General features: G+C 39.5%; 1 long non-coding RNA gene across 1 annotated transcript in view; it reads right to left on the reverse strand.

The window, feature by feature from the left end:
- Nucleotides 1-4585: 4585 nt before the first annotated feature.
- LOC127639246 (uncharacterized) overlaps nt 4586-17495 on the reverse strand; it is a 153624-nt gene continuing 140714 nt past the window's right edge. The window contains exon 3 of the long non-coding RNA XR_007969940.1: nt 4586-5916. This is a non-coding gene — a long non-coding RNA (uncharacterized LOC127639246). The remainder of the gene's footprint in view (nt 5917-17495) is intronic.

The following is a 17495-nucleotide window of genomic DNA, read 5'->3' on the forward strand; positions in this document are numbered from 1 at the left end:
ACTTCGGCCTGTCCTTGTCCCCTTGCGTCTTCACAAAGGTTGCAGCTCTTGTCCCATTAAGGGAAATGGGCATCTGCATACTCAACTAACTTGATGACTTGCTGATCCTAGCATACTCTCAAGAGTTGCTGTGCGCACACAGGGACCTGATGCTCACGCACCTCAGCCCTCTAAGGCTTCGGGTCAACTGGGAAAAGAGCAAGCTCTCCCGGTTCAGAGCATCTCTTTTCTTGGCAAGGAGTGAGACTCGGTGTTGATGATTGCACGCCTCACAAGCGAGCGTGCACAGACAGTCCTGAACTGCGAGCAATTTCTCAGGTGGAGGACAGCAGTTCCACAGAAACACTTTCAGAGGCTCCTGGGGCATATGGCATCCTCGGCGGTGGTCTGCTTCAACACTGGCTTCAGACTCAATCCCGAGATTTGCAAGGCACCACAGCACTTATTAAGCCCTTGGACAAACCTTGTGTTTCTACGGGTAGTAGTTTCCTACAGCAAGTGTCCAGATGCGTTGTGGTTACCACAGACAACAAGTCGGGCTGGGGCACCGTGTGCAACGGGCATGCAGCCGTTGGTTCCAGGATAGGACCACGGCTGTGTTGGCACATCAACTGCCTAGAGTTGCTGGGTGTACTGCTCGCCCTGTGGAGGCTATTGCAGAAGCAAGCACATGTTGGTCCGGTCTGACAACACAGCGACGGTAGCGTTTATAAATCGCCATGGCGGCTTACATTCTCCTCGCATGTCGCAACTCGTATGCCATCTCCTCCTCTGGAGTCAGTGGCAGCTGAGGTTGCTGCGGGCCACAAACATCCCAGGCAGCCTCAAAGCCACAGTGGATGCGCTATCATGGCAGAGAGTCTGCACTCTCTGCAGACCCCACCCCCAGGAGGTCCAGCTGATTTGGAGTCGATTTGGCAAAACACAGGTAACCCTGCACAGGGGTGGCTGTCCCCCTCCAAACTGAAGTTGTACGTAGCTGCTATAGCAGTGCACCATGACGCAGTTGAAGGAAAGTCCCTTGGTAAGCACGACCTGATCATCAGGTTCCTGAGAGGCACCAGGAGGCTGAACCTCTTTCACTCATGGGACCTCTCTGTGGTCCAGCTGGGCCTTCGGAGAACTCCTTTCAAGCCCCTAGAGTCAGTCAAGTTAAAGGCCTTCTCATTAAAGACCACCCTCCTGACCGTGCTCACGTCCATCAAGAGGGTCAGGGACCTGCAAACATTCTCTGTCAGTGAAAAGTGCCTGGAGTTCGGTCCGGAAGTTTCTCACGTGATCCTGAGACCCAGACTTGGGCTATGTGCCCAAGGTTCCCACAACCCCTTTTAGGGACCAGGTGATGAGCCTGCAAACGCTGCCCCAGGAGGAGGCAGACCCAGCCTTATCATTGCTGTTTCCGGTGCGTGCTTTGCGTATTTACTTGGATCGCACATAGAGCTTTAGACGCTCTGAGCAGCTCTTTGCCTGCTTTGGTGGACAGCGGAAAGGGAATGCTTGCCCACTGGATCGTAGAAGTCATCGCATTGGCCTACCAGACCCAGGCCGTGCCAACCCCTCTTGCAGGTTTGAGCACACTCTACAAAGAGTGTGGTATCCTCGTGGGCACTGGCCAATGGCTCCTGGCCAATTGCATTATTTGCAGAGCAGCGGGCTGGGCAACACCCAATACCTTCGCAAGATTTTACATTCTCAGGGTTGAGCTGGTTTTGTCCCATGTTCTTTCAGGTATGAACAGGTAGAGTATTGCTTGCGTATAGCGCCTTTCTCCTCCCCTGTGGCGAAAACATGCGCTTTTACACCCAGTCGAGTTCACGAAGTCATGGACCCTGGATCTCCTTCCTCCCTAGCCCCGTAGCTCACGATTTGGTGGAGGATTTCACAGCCAGACCCACTACAAATACTAAGTCCTGTACTGGGATAGGTAACCACCTGTGATGTATTTTCCACGGTAAAGAAGGGTAGGACATACCACCGCACCTCTTCCATGTGAGGCTGGTGAGCCCATGTGTCGTACTGCCACATGTTGACCTCCCCTTTTTGGCAGGATGTGGTCTTCGCAGGGTCTTTTCCACCTGAGAGAATAGGAAAGGAAAAGAACACCTTCCCTGATGCGAATAATAGCGATAGATGGCCCCAGCAGAATCTAATACTCTGTGGAGAGAAAACATTGAGAGAAAAGGCTGTGGCTGGCGCTGCCTGCTCCCATGCTAGTTACGTTGCTTCCCCCTTCAGGAATATGGAGAACTAAATTACGTCTTTTGGGGTGTTGGGGAGGTTACGTGCAGTCTGATGCACCTGCTATTACGCACAAAGCAGCTTGCTTGCACCTGCATTGGCAGTTCATGTAACATGCTTCAGCTGTTGTGGCATTTTTCTAAAGGGACACCTAGTGTCACTACATCGACAATTAAATTATGAAATACATTTAACTGAGAGGTAATATTGTCTGATGTACTAAGACTTTTTTCAGAAAATATGGCAATTTACGCAAAAACCTCTCAAAATGTTCTTTGATTTATCTTTAAAACCAGTCTGAAAAAAAAAACTGAAAACAAGTTTTAGTAAATCTAACAAAAAATGTAAACTTGTCCAGACTCTGTTTTCAATGAAGAATCACTTGCTTTTAAAGAATCACATTTTACTACACCTGATAAAATGTATTACATCTGTAGATTTTTCTGACAATAGTTTTGCCCACACCTTTTCTCAAGATTGTCATCAAGAGTCAAGCATCTAAGCTTTTAAGTGTCTTCAGCCTTTCATAACAGTAACAATAAATTTAACAGCAAATTGCATTGCCAAAGCCACAAGGCTTTAAAAAGTAGCTGCTTTGACATTACTGTCACCCATAAATCTACCTTCGGTGCATGAAATTCTGTCTGAGACGAATGAGTTCCTGATGTCACGGTGGACCCTCTCTTGTGGCTCTCCTGCCATGCCAAATGCATTTCCAATCATCATTCTGCAGAGAATACGACAGCATTCTGGTCGCCCAGGCTGTTTATTTTGGACATTTGGTTATTTGCTTTATAGTTTACTTCCATTTTTCCTGAACACTTAACATTTTCGTAAAATAGATCTGTGCCTGTGGCTTGCTCTCTCCAACCTCTAAAAAGACGTTATTTATTCTGGTCTATAGATATGGCTTGGGTCTCTTCTTCAATGTAAGTCTATGGGATTTTTTCCACCTATTTTATAGACCGTTAGTTCAAAATTGTAAAGGGATGGTCACACTAGGCTTTGAGCACGTACATTTTTTTTTCCAGACAACACAACGAACCAGGATATGATGTCACATGGGAGGGTGTCTGGTGTACGTAAATAAAACAAATGACAAATAGTATTTTATTAAAAATCTTAAAATATATTGTCTACTGTCTTTCCTGTAACAATAAAACATGCAGCTTTAAAATATGTCTTCTTTGTATTGAGCCAAGCCTCACCCACCAGGGTGTGACATTTCGATCTTCTATTGGTCATGTGTCCTCACATAGTAGGAATTCATGTTTTAGAGTTCACCAAGCTTGAACTTTGGTACGTAGCATCATATAAAATTTCTTTGCATGAACTTGCGTTTCCAGTCTCTCGCATTCAGATGAGTTTGAATTGGACTGAATGGAGCGCGAAGTGTAGTGTTGGTACACTTAAGCCTGGTCACGTGGTCAAATCACCAGAAAAGTAATAGCACACCTTTCCAGGTTCACAAGAAAAACTATGTTTGTGAAAGAAAGTGAAAATTAATTTAACAAGGAATACAAACCTGCAAAATTATTTCACATCTGTTTCACAAACATTCAACTGCTTCAAAACTGGCCACTGATTTTTCTTAACAGTTTGAAAGGCTCAGAATAAGCAATCTGCTGCCAAAGAGTCTGATTTCATAATGTTTGCAAAACTGGATTACTTTCATGAAACAGAAAAGATCTGTAACACATATGTCACACATAATATAATTCCAGCATTCAGCAATATCTCCATCCAACAACATTCAGACCAAGATGTGTCCATTGATTCTGGAAACTTTGAATGCCTGTACATTTGGATGTGCTGCTAACACAAATTTATCAGTTTCAATCTGTGCAAGATGATAGGCCTGTGTATATGTGTCCCAACTCATCCATTTAAATAATCATGCTGGCAGTGTAACTAACATCTATACAGTTCACTGTCAGAAAAAAATATCAAACATTTTACCTTTAGGGGTACAGTGGCTTGACACTGTAGCAGACAGTACCCTCAAGGGAACATTCGTGTACCCTTAAACGTGGGTATATTTTCGTACCATTACAGCCAATACCTTTTAAGATGCAAATATGTAGCCTTGGTAACTAACTTGGACCACATTGATATGGCACTATAATGTACTCTTGAAAAAGGTGCAAATTTGGCCTTTTAAGGGTACTGCCTCACTGACAAGCACTTTGTACCTTATGAATGGCAAATTTGTCCTCAATAAAGCATTTTAAAAACTGCCAACTTGATGTTCAAATGCATTTATTTAATAACATGAAACATTCAATAATTTAAAATGTTTCACATTTTTGTTCACAATGTCACCGAACAAACACATTAAAAATCTCAGAATCACAATTTGTCATCAAATACAGTAGGGTACTTTTTTTTTTTTTGTGGCCATTTTGCTTTAAAAAATATTACTACATGTTTCATATTAACTTAAGTACCCTTTAATACTCACCCCAAAATAAATTTTAGGAGCACATAAAAGGACAGGTTTTAATGAACATCACAGGCTATCTTTTCAACACAATGGCTGTTAACAGTACCTCACTTTAAAGCTTAAAAAACAACAAAACAAACACGTGGAGCTTCTATCATTTCAGGTTGTTTCTCACAAAAAATGTATTATTGCATGCCTTCTGATGACTGGAAATTAGATGCACAATCACATGCACTACCTTTATGACATCTTTTGGGTCCTCGAAGCTTTAAATTGAGCCTCTATCCACTGAACGCATTGAAAGTGTGGGCTGTGATATTCATTTAAAATATATCCTTTTTTGTCCCCACATAAGAAAAGAAAGTCATACAGGTTTGAAACATCATGAGGGTGAGTTTAAAATGACAATTTAAATTTGTAATAGTCTCTTCTGGAACACAGGACGTCTTTGAATGAGTCTTGACTCATATCTTTGCAATAGAACATTGCAGGAAGTGAGCATATTTTTCATGTAGGGTGAAAATAGTCATGTTAAAAAAGAAGGAATGCACTGAAGGCTGCAATTACCCCCTCTTTGATTCTTATTCCCCTGCACACCATCCAATTGATCAGGACTTGAACCATTCTGGTAAAAGCAATTTTCATATGGTGTACCGGCATCACATTGTAAGAGGAAAATATAACGTAGAACAGTATTAAAACAAATTAATGCAACAAGCATGGTTTACTTAAGCTTTACTTAATTTGCTATGTCAAAAGTTCATCATTCTGACAAAACAAAAACATTTGTTTGACAATATTTACAACTCATATAATCTGCAGAAATGCCACAGTAAATACCTGGAAGATCTATTGCAAGCATCTTCTCACTTGCTGCAATGTATATAATATAAAAATATTAAAATGCCAAAGTGACTTCTGTGCCCCTCTCATTTGTATGTTCCCCTGGCCTTTACAATGTAGGTCTAACCTAGTGTTCCACGTGCAACACTGAAATCAAACATGTATTGTAATCTGATAATTGACTAAATTATCTGTAATGTTACTAACACTGGAGAGTTTTTATCCACCAGTCATTCCATCTTCAATCTCTCTTCTCCACCATGAAAAAGTTTGAAGCATCCAGTCTTTAACAATCAAGGTATCTGGTTGCATCTTGCCACACATTACATGCGAAATATTTGCATGTCCCTCAAAGGTGCATCCTCATCAATGACAGCAAACTCCCGATGAAGCTAAATAAAAAAGGAAAGGAAAATATTTGTTCAATCTCAAATGTACAAACAATTTTTCCCATCTGAACTTAACTTTGCAACCACTCAAAGATTTTTAGTTACTCTTCAGTTATAAAGTGTATTAATGCCATCAATGATTATAAGCTATATATATTGTTAAAATCACTATTCATATAAAAATAAAGACTTAAAATAAATGTCCTGGATAGCTAATGTGTTATACAGCAATACAACCACCCATGACCCTGACCTGTGACAGGCTCTTTCAATTTCTTCAGACTGTATGACTTTCTCCTTACTCATCTCCTCCTCGACAATCAGACGATCCAAGAGATTAAACATAAGCATGATCAAGGATTACAGGCAATAAATGTCATAATACTTGGATTTATTGTGACAATACTGTGGCTGTGATCCTCCGTCGACAGTCAGAGATTCATCATCATGTTTCGAGTGTCGGTCCGTACACATCCAAAACTTCCCGCGCAAAGCACACGCGTGAGTCAATCCCATTGGACGAATTTGAATAAACTGTGAAATTACTTGTTGTACTTGCAGCTCTTCAGTTTATCTTGTTTAAAAAGGTTTGTATTAACAGTGCTTGAGCACTTCCTTTAAATAAATTACATGTCTAAAAGATCCAAAATTTAAAGAGTGTATTAAAAGAAACAGCTCGTTTATTAAACATGGGATAAAATGGCATTGTTTCTAAACCTGTTTAAATTAAATTACAAAGAATTTGATTTATATGCAAAAAATTATAATAAAATAATCATCTTGACGCTCTATATATAAACACTAAAATCAGATATGGATTTTTTTTTTCACCTGTTGTATGTGACCAGAGAACATGAATTATTTTACTGTATAATGTTTAATTTATATAATTTATCATTTAAGTTTATGTTGGTTTTTGTAACACAGTTCAATGGAAAGGAGGATGTGAGAACTGGCTTAACAATATAAATAATATTTTAATAATAAACATAAGCAAAAAGACAAACACACACAGGTGTCGGGCAGCTGCCTTTGTCTCTCTCTCTGCCGCACTGTCGTCTCCGGTCCCCTTTATCCTTCTCGGGCTTAATCAGTCTAATTAGGGGCAGGGTGAGGAATCACGCCTGGCCCCGCCCTCTGCCCTGCCACAGTGTTGGATGATTTTCAATTGCGTATTTACTGAATTGTTGAGACAATGTATGGGACAATGAAGTGAATTTCATGCACTTGAAGAGTTTGGCAGCCTTGAACCACCTCATCCCCCACCAGGAAAATAATTTTATCACAGTGTTTTGTACCTCTTTTGGGTGAAATGGTACATACATAGACCGTATGATGGACAGAAATGTATTTGTACCTTATCTATCCTTAAAGGGTACATATTAGTGCCTTAAGGTGTAACTTTGACCCAGTGAGGGTACAACCACATAAGCTGTACTCTATGTGATCACAAATGGACTCCGACAGTACCCTTTTTTCTGACAGAATGACTCCTCTGCCTGCTTACCTAAGCACACTCCTGGCTCTACTTTCCTCTGCGCTTGGCTCTGTTTCCTGAGGCTGATCTCATACCGACACACATCACATCTGTTTCTGTTCAGTTTTTCATCTGACATGAGCGACTGTTCTGGTGTTCAGGATGCAGCCAAATTAAGAATTATGGAGTGGCGGTGGCGTAGTGGGCTAAAGCACATAACTGTTAATCAGAAGGTCGATGGTTTGATCCCCACAGTCACCACCATTGTGTCCTTGAGCAAGGCACTTAACTCCAGGTTGCACCAGGGGATTGTCCCTGTAATAAGTGCACTGTGAGTCGCTTTGGATAAAAGCGTCTGCCAAATGCATAAATGTAAATGTAAATGTAAGTATTAATTTGGCATTTGTAATAAGATTTACAGTGTACAAAAAGCAGCACGAAGGAAGAGAGCAAATAATTAACATGCAGTTCAGCTCAAAATTTGAACACAGAAATTAAGCAACTAATCAATAAACCGAACAACTTCAGCCTAATGAGTTCATGTGTATTCTGTATGATCCTAATAAGTGATGAAGGTAATCAGATGTTGCTTTCTGTATACACTGGAGGCGCTCAAGCAGACCCGACCCAAGATCTAAGCTCCCCTCTACATCCTTCATTAATTAATTCATAAATTAATTCAATTATTCATTCATTCAAAGAAAGTTTATGATGGCAACAAAACAAACCATAACAAAATAAGGCAAGACACAGCAAACACAACAACATTCATTCATTCATTCAAAGAACAATTATTCTTGATAGCAACAAAGCAAAACAAAACAAATCAACAAAAACAAAACACAATCGCTTAAATCAAAACATCATAAAAAGGGCATTGATGTGGAGGAATGCTGGAACCCTCACAAAATAGTAGCATGGTGGTACTGTTCCATGGTATATAAGATAATATTACAACAGCCCTTTGATATTTACCATGGTACTAAATTATTACCATATTCACATACTGTACCATGGTAATTACATGTGCTTAAACGAATACTACAGAACTACCATGATACAAGTACATGGTATTACTATAATTGAGGAACTCAAGCAGACTCAACCCAAGTTCTATAAGCTCCTATTATTCATTCATTCATTCATTCGTTCATTCATTCAACCAAATATAAAGTAAAACACAAAACAAAGCCAAGCAAAACAAACAAGCCAACTAAATACTAAACAAAACTAAAACAAAACAAAGAGCAAAGCAAAAAATTAAATAAATAAATAAAAATAGAATCAAACAAAACAAAACAAATGGTTTTACCATTTAACTAGATCCAAAAATCATGGTAGTACTATGGTATATTTTGTAATAAGTTTCCAAAACACTCTCATCTGCCATTGGTCAAACAAACAGAAAATCTCTCACCAAACTCATTCTATTGGTTGATGAGTTGTTGTTGTGATGGGCTGGTTGGAAAAAGTATAAGGAAAAAAGAAGAAAAAAAAAGAGATACAGAAAGATCAAACAGAGGTGTCTGGAGGCCAGGTGAAAAATGACGAGTCTGCCAAAATCACCTTTAAATGCCAGATCATATATCAAAGCCCATAAGATGACTCAACACACACACACACACACACACACACACACACACACACACACACACACACACACACACACACACACACAAAGTCACTTAAGAGTCCCTCAGGCTGCCTCAGTGGGATACAGGAAAGTATTATGCTTAAAAGCATATTTATCCCCTGGAACACATCCTGATTTCTTCTGAGAGACTTGTACTTTCCCAAACAGACACACATGAAGCTACTGAAAACTTAATTAGAGGTAGCATTACACTTCAAAATGCACAATTAAAAGGAGCTGTAAACTCATTGCAGCTAATCAGTCCTTGTTTACAAATTCTTTGATTTCATCGACTTTTAACGTCATCGACTGTAACACTGAGCAGGATGTAGAAGTTGTGAGGAGAGGTATGAATCACTGAAAGCGCTGTGTGGTAAACCTCACAACCGAACAGCACAGTAAAGTTTACAAACTGGTCTGCCACAGATGGAGTTCACATTACTGAGCATCTCCAGGCAAGAAAAGCTACGTCATGAACGCTATACCAGCATGCTCGTGGCATTGGTAAACCAACGCAGTGTTTTCACAAGCACACGCCTGCATTTACCACTCAGCTAATGAAGCCACCCTCCTAATTATATTTGACGTGCCCAGGAGACTTTGGAGAGCTTAGGTAACGTCTGCTTAGGAGGAAACATTGTGTCCTACACCATATGTTTCATCCAGTTAGGGAAAAGAAAAAAACAAGACAGAATGTAATGTGTGAAGAAAAAAAAGGAATTGCACAAGACTGTTTTATAACAAGACTTGTACATTTGTCAGGAGAATATGTCAGTGGTTCTTGCCCATGCCAAACTTGCCACCATGATTCTAGGTTGTGGGTGGTTGCCCAGGGTGCTACTATGTGGATGATAAGGTGTTCTGAGTGGTTGCTAGGGCTTTGCTAAGATGTTTCTGGGGTGTTCGGGATGGTTGCTAGGTGGTTACTTACTGGCCAAAGTAAAAAGAGCCCTCCCCCAAGTCTCTATGACTTTTTTCTCCCTAGATATGACTCAGATCCTTCCATTAATGTAAGTCTATAATGGACTTTCTTTCCCTGTTCTATTGTTTTATATTCTTTTCCAACTTTGCTTTTCAATTCCATTTTTCCAAGTTGTGTCTTCCTTAGGGTTGTATTCCTTAAAAATACACAGACTAATAATGCTTTGGAAATAGGAATGTGGAATTCTAATAAATACTGAATGTTTCCCTAAAAAAGACACCTGTATGCTCAGGGGACTCATAATCCTCATGTTTAGTCACATCGTTTAGTGATACAATCAGGCTGTAAAAAAGTGAACTGACCTTTGACCTTTTAGCTTTAACAGTGGATCCTGTTCTCTGACCCTATAAGGAAAGGCCAGGGCATTGTTTATGGCTCTTAGTCTTGTAAACTTCCCTCTGCTGGAGAATATGCTACTGGTCCTGGCTTTATCTGAGTATAGACAATATAACATTAAGTGTATACTTATACAGTATATTTTGAGCACAGCATGGTATTATCAAGCAATTATCATGGCATAATCAAGCTATTGTTTATTAAACAAAAGATCTTAAAAAGCCATCTTTAATTACACAGTTTAAAATCATCAAAGTGTGTGTTTTTGTTTCTGGGAGGGAACTTATTATAGCTATAATAGGCAAGAGTACTTCAAAGAACATATAAAACCTTAGCTGAACCAATATACAACCCGTAGAGTTTTTTTCAAGCATCATATACACTAACTCTTGTAGGAACACACTCCTCTAGCACCTACACAAACACACATGCTGTGCAGAAGATGGAAGGCGTGGCTTGACCATGTATGCCCGCTTGAATTTTAGTAGTGCAGAGAAAACTGCAATATAGATTTTTTTTGCAATATACATTTTTCCACAGTTTTTACGCTTCAATTACATGCATATGTATATATTTGCATGCATTTGTAAATAAGCAATAATGGAGCAAAGCTGCATGTGTTATGCTTGTGATCTGCAATCAAAAAACCTGAAAAGTAAACACAGTGGCCCTCTTGTGGACCCTGTAAGGATGTAAGAGAGAAAGAGAGAAAGAGAGAGAGACTTCCATTAGCTGGTTTGCCTACAAAAATATAATGTATTATGATTGCATAAGTGTCCATTTCGATAAGAGTTAAATTAGCTGACAAGACAAGACAGATGGAAAAACATAGGAAATGCAAGTACAGAAGTGTTAATGCAGATATATGTTTCTATATAAATCAGTGAGGGAGGTGTGTGTATAGAGGTCCGTCTGGCTCCCATGGTCCTGGCCTCAACTCTTTGACTGTATCACTCTGTTGCCACCTCCCCTTTTCTCTCTCTCTCTCTCTTTCTCTCTCTATCTCTCTCTCTCTCTCACTTTACTCTACACTGACTCAAGCGCCACCTCACTACAGTTACAGTAATTACAGTGTCTTATAATATGACCCTCTACTCTTTTTCTCACTCTTAGAGAATTAATTAATTTGTTTATGTTTAATCATTCTCTCTCTCAAAACTGATACACTCATAGCAGCATTAAACCTTTGTTCTGACCCTTCTATAGTACTTCCTCCCTGCTGTGGACATTCATAAAATCAGCTCACTTCAAACATGAACTGATTTATTAAAGCAATAATCCACATGGGTAATGGGTGTTCTTAGGTATGATGTGATGCAGAGTCCCTTAAATCCCTATAACCATGGTAAAATCACTGTAACACATGCCTTCGAGTGGCATATTGCTATAATAAAACATATAGCAATATTATAAAAAATGGCAATGGTTGAATTAAAAGTTAAATGTATTCTTGCAAACAATTGTTCCACCAAATAATTCAGTTCAAAAGCCTAACTGGTTACGCTTGCCAACAACATTAACAGAGCAAAAAAGTTGGTAAAATTTGTGCGTTTATTCTCTTTTTATGACCACTTCCGACACATCTCATCCAATCAGAATTTAGAGTAACTTGGAACTATCCATTTTAACAAACATATAAACATTAACATTACACACGTTTTATCCACGGTGTAGACAGAAAGTTGAGTTCCTGATGGCAGCACAAAACAGGATTCTCATTTTTACTTAGTTACACTTTACTCTGATCAATTGATGACGTGTAGATGATCATAAACTAGAAATGCACAACAGTGGCTTTTTACATGTTACAGTCGCTATTTTAGTTTTTACCTCATGCTTCATGTAATATTGTTTTAATATATTGAAAACCTTATTATTATGATTCCAATCTAGCCATTTAGCAGACACTGTTTTCCTAAATGACTTAAGGAAAAACACAAGAAATGTATCTTACAGGAGCCAACAATAAGTGCATTTTCATTGGAAAGAAAATTGTGTCTACATTGGAAATTATCATTTTTTCTCCATTTTTGATGTCAAAACATTTCACATACATGCGCACAAGACATGAGCACATTGAACTAGCCATCAGATCAAAAAGGTGTTCACATACAATGCAAATTTGGGTAATGGGAAAAAAATCTATCAATCATTTTTTGCCTACATCGTTTATGCCCTAAATCCAAACAAAAAAAAACACTGGTTAAAGCGCTTATTTGACCTTCCATGTTGTAAGCTTATGACCAAAAGTTCTATATCTATATCTGGCACAAGCTGAACTTGTTACTGTTAGCCAATTGGCTCGGTCACATGTGACATATCAATCAGCTCACATGGTGTAAGCTGATTGGTCTCCAGACATGCAATCGGGTAGCCAATCAAATTGCGTATCTCTTTTTGTCTAACATTTCAATTGTTCACTTTTGCAGATAAGCTGGTTTCTCATCAGTGCGCTATGAGATTTTTTTTTAAACCCACCTCCACCCCAGCTCCAAATGTCTAGACATCCTAATCTGATTCCTAGACATAGCTATTTGTACATTAATATTTGTGAAATTTAAACAAACATGTTTGTACGTTTGGATAGACATTAAAATGTACAATATGGACATTTTGAAAGCATCTAAAATGTAAACATTTTTTTACATATTTACAGCTTTAGAAACATATTCAAAAATCAATTACAAATATATTTGAATACACAAATCAATGACAAATTTATTTTGACATTTTTACTGTTTTATAAATATTTTAGATCCCTTAATCCTACCCAAACCTCTAAACATAACCACTTTTCAACAATATAAAAACATGTAACAAGTAGATGTACAGTATGTACAGTAACAATATATTTTGTTACAATATATTTATTTATATTTATATTACAGCTGCTTATCTCACCTCTACTCCTACAGCTAACCATTTCCATGTATTAAGCATATCAAAAAACGTAACAGGCAGATAAAATGTAATCACAAGAATGTATTCCGAAAAATGGCAAAATTCAGTACAAAAGTAGTGCAAAATTCAGTACAAACGCAGCATCCGATGTGCTCCCTGGCAGCATACAATAGCTTTGTGTGAGGCAGAGAGTGGAAATTAAGTTCTAAATATTTTCTAGCAGTAGTAAGTCTCCGTATTGCTCTGCAGAGGCAGCATCTAGTCCATCAAGACCGATATCCTCAATCTTTCCGAGAGTTGTTATGACTGAACTGATTGTGTAAGATTGTGCATGTAAACCTCAATATTAGCAGTTTGCAAGACCACATTTCAAATCTACAACAGAGTAGTGCAGAAGTGTGCATGTGGAAAAGTAGAAAAAAGCTCATTCCACCACAGTGTTACTGGGAGAGTGATAGTTCTGGGAAATGTTCTAGTAAATTCAATAAAAATCATGAAAACAGAGGTGGCTTTGCACATACTAGTTGCCAGTTTTCCTAGAATCCCAGTTCCATGTCTTGCTATGATCCATAACAGACTTACAAGACAAGCCCTGATCTGGTTTATTGTTTACAGACCTGGTTAACAGTTTTGTCTCTATCCATTTATTAATTTCCCTTTTTTGGGTGAGTTTTAATTTCCTGTCCTTCTGTTTGCAGACATTCTGGTCACTAAGTTCAGGCCCTCTGTTCATTAAAAGCCACATGCCAGACTGAATCCTCAGGGAATCACAGATGATAGCATTAGCACCACAGACAGGTTTCTGTGGTTACACTGCTGCTACCGATTTTATGCATCACATTAAATATCTTGAGGCGATCTGCTGGCATGAGATTATTTCAAGCAACTGCATTTTCAACCTAAGGCAAAAGTATAGGCCGTACAGTGATCTGACCCCAGACCAGGAGTTAAAGATGTCTGCAAATTGAGATGATAGTCAGATTACCTGTTTTCTCTCTCTCTCTCTCTCTCTCTCTCTCTCTCTCTTATACCTCCTAATTTATCTAATCCTGCCCCACCCATTTAGGAATCCTCACATGATGTCAAGACTGAAACAAAGGCACATGCACACCTGATTCATGGATTGTAGTATTGATCTAAAGGTTGTCCAGAGAGATAAAGAATATAGCCACCTCCTAATTGTCCTCATCATTGTTTCTGTGAGCATGATTACAGGACCAGAACATGCTAAATCGTATTACATATGAGAAATTAATTTTAATGAGTTTTACATGTTGCAAAAAGGCATTAAAACCCTAGTTACACTGGACTTTTAGTCTATACATATCAGTGCTAAATGAAATATGAGTTTATTTATAATCAACTTTTCTTTTGATTTATTTAGTTTTTAGTTTTTTGGATTTATTTTTTTAGCAGTTGTATTTGATAGTGATTTTTAAATGATCTTTGCACAACAATGCAGGTATATATAGAGTGATTCGTTAAAACAGAAAATTGATTGGTTCTGGTAAGGCCGCTCGGTAACAACCATAGAATGAAGAGTGAAAATACAAAAAGCAAGAATATAGGGGTCAGGGTCCTGCTGGACTGTGGGGAGGTGCTGGAAGAGCCTTTAACTTCCCAAAATCCTTCTTTTTTTTGTCTTCTTTCCTGTTTCTTTTTTCCTTCTCTCTCTCTCTCTCTCTCTCTGCAGCTGTCTCCAGTGCCACGTAGCTTTCTTGCATTATTAGACAGATGGAATTCTCCAACTCTACACATGAAGCTGCTGTATGCTTCCTTTCCATCTCATTTCTCTCTCACTCTGTCACCTTTTCCCCTCTTTACCTCACTTTCTTTGTATTCTCTCACTCATTCTCCTCTTACACACATTCACACACATTTGCTTAAGTAGTCTCACTTAATTGAAAGAAATGACCCAAGACTTTGGCAGCACTCTGTGAAATTTTGTCATAACATAGAGCAGGTACTGTAACGATGTGCTGGCAATGATGAAGACGATGACGTGAAAATGAAGAACCCAAGTACAGTTTATTGAAATACATGAAATCCAAAACCCTAACTATAGACATAAACATGAATAATTAACATGAACATAAACTAGACTAGCAAAAAGGTTACATCAACAATACTTGACGAGAGACAATGGCAAACATGAAAACTTAAATACACAGACATTGGGTTAAACAATAACAAGAACACCAATAAACAGACAGAACTATAAACAAGATAAACAGACGAATAACCTTAAACCTATGACAAACTAGAACTGGTAAGACAATAAGTGCTATGGTAAATTATGTAGCAGGCATGAGCACTGGACTGTGGAGCAGAGGAGGGCCTGGACCGTGGAGCAGAGGCAGGCTTATGACATGGCATGGAGCAGTCTGGGGCTTGGCTGTGACATGGTATGGAGCAGTCTGGGGCTTGGCTTTGACATGGCATGGAGCAGTCTGGGGCCCGGCTGTGACATGGCATGGAGCAGTCTGGGGCTTGGCTTTGACATGGCATGGAGCAGAATGAGGTTCGACTCTGGCGTGGCTGCCATGACGTGGAACTCTGGCTTGGCGGCCATGACATGGAAGTCGGGCTTGGCGGCCATGACATGGAAGTCGGGCTTGGCGGCCATGACGTGGGGCCAAGTTGTGGAAGGCTTGAAACTAAGTGTCCTAGATGACTGGGAAAAGACCTCAGTGGTCGTGAACATGAGCAGAGTCTTGGGAGTGACCTCTATGGTCGTGGGTATGGACTGAGTCTTGGGAACAACCTCTGTGATCTTATACATGGGCAGAGACTTGGAAACGAAAGCTTTTCTCTTTTTCTGGGAGGCCAAAGTTGCCAGCGCAGGCTCTGAGACAGACGAGGCTGGCAACACTGGCTCTGGGATGGACGAGGCTGGCAACGCTGGCTCTGGGACAGATTAGATGAATAACGCTGGCCCTGGGACAGACGAAGCTTTCAGCTCGTTGGCCATGGCAGGCGTGACCGTTATCTCGTCGACCATGACGTGGGATGCTGGCTCATCGACCATGACGTGGGATGCTGGCTCGTTATCCACCTCCCCCACAGTGAAAGTTGAACAACTTATCCACAGGGCAAAGTCGATATATTGAGCCAGATTGAAGGTACTCCCACTGTCAGGCATCCGGGTGTGCACCAACTCACTCAAGCCTGCACGAAAAAATTGTTTGAAGGAGATCTCATCGAAGCCCACTTTGTCTGCCAGGATGCAGAAGTCCTCCACATAGTCCTCTATAGAATGTTTTCCCTGACGTAGACATATTAGTAGATCTGCTGGGTCCATTTTGGTGGGTCAAGTATTCTGCAACGATGTGCTGGCAATGACAAAGATGATGACGTGAAGATGAAGAACCCAAGTGCAGTTTATTGAAATACATGAAATCCAAAACCCTAACTATAGACATAAACTTCACTAAACTAAACATAAAAATGAATAATTAACATGAACGTAAACTAGACTAGCAAACAAGGATACATCAACAATACTTGAAAAGAGACAATGGCAAACATGAGGGCTTAAATACACAGACTTTGGGTAAAACATGAACACCAATAAACTGAGAGAACTATAAACAAGATAACAAGACAAATAACCTTAAACCAATGACAAACTAGAACTGATAAGACATATAAACCAATGAAAACAAGACACATGAACATGGAGGGAAAACTAAAATCACATGACAAGGGAACCACATGACATGAAACAGGCACTAGAATTTCAAAATAAAAGACACAAAAGCAAAACATGAACAAAAACACATCTAGACATGACAGGTACCTAATGTGTGCCTGTCTGTTTGAAAGTGTGTGTACAGGTTTCACTAGATTTGTGAGTGCCACGTGTTTGAAAATGTCGTAACTAATATAGTGAAACTTGAGGACATTTTACGTGGTCCACACTAGTAAAAAAAAAGGCAAATAAATCGGCCAAATAAATGTTTAGCTTTAAATCTACTGATGTGCACAGATTTCTGTGAGGGTTAGATTTAGGGGTTGGGTTAGAGGATAGGAAATATCATTAACCTGCTATGAAATCAATGGAAGTGGTGGTGGTGTGTGTGTGTGTGTGTGTGTGTGTGTGTGTGTGTGTGTGTGTGTGTGTGTGTGTGTGTGTGTGTGTGTGTGTGTGTGGGCATGTTTACGTGGTTTACAAGGACAATTTGTTAGGTTACAAACTGGTAATTACAAGGGTATTATGCTATAAATGTGGTTTATGAGGACATTTCTAGTGT

The sequence above is a fragment of the Xyrauchen texanus genome, chromosome 47 (genome assembly GCF_025860055.1).
Source record: "Xyrauchen texanus isolate HMW12.3.18 chromosome 47, RBS_HiC_50CHRs, whole genome shotgun sequence".
NCBI lineage: Eukaryota > Metazoa > Chordata > Actinopteri > Cypriniformes > Catostomidae > Xyrauchen > Xyrauchen texanus.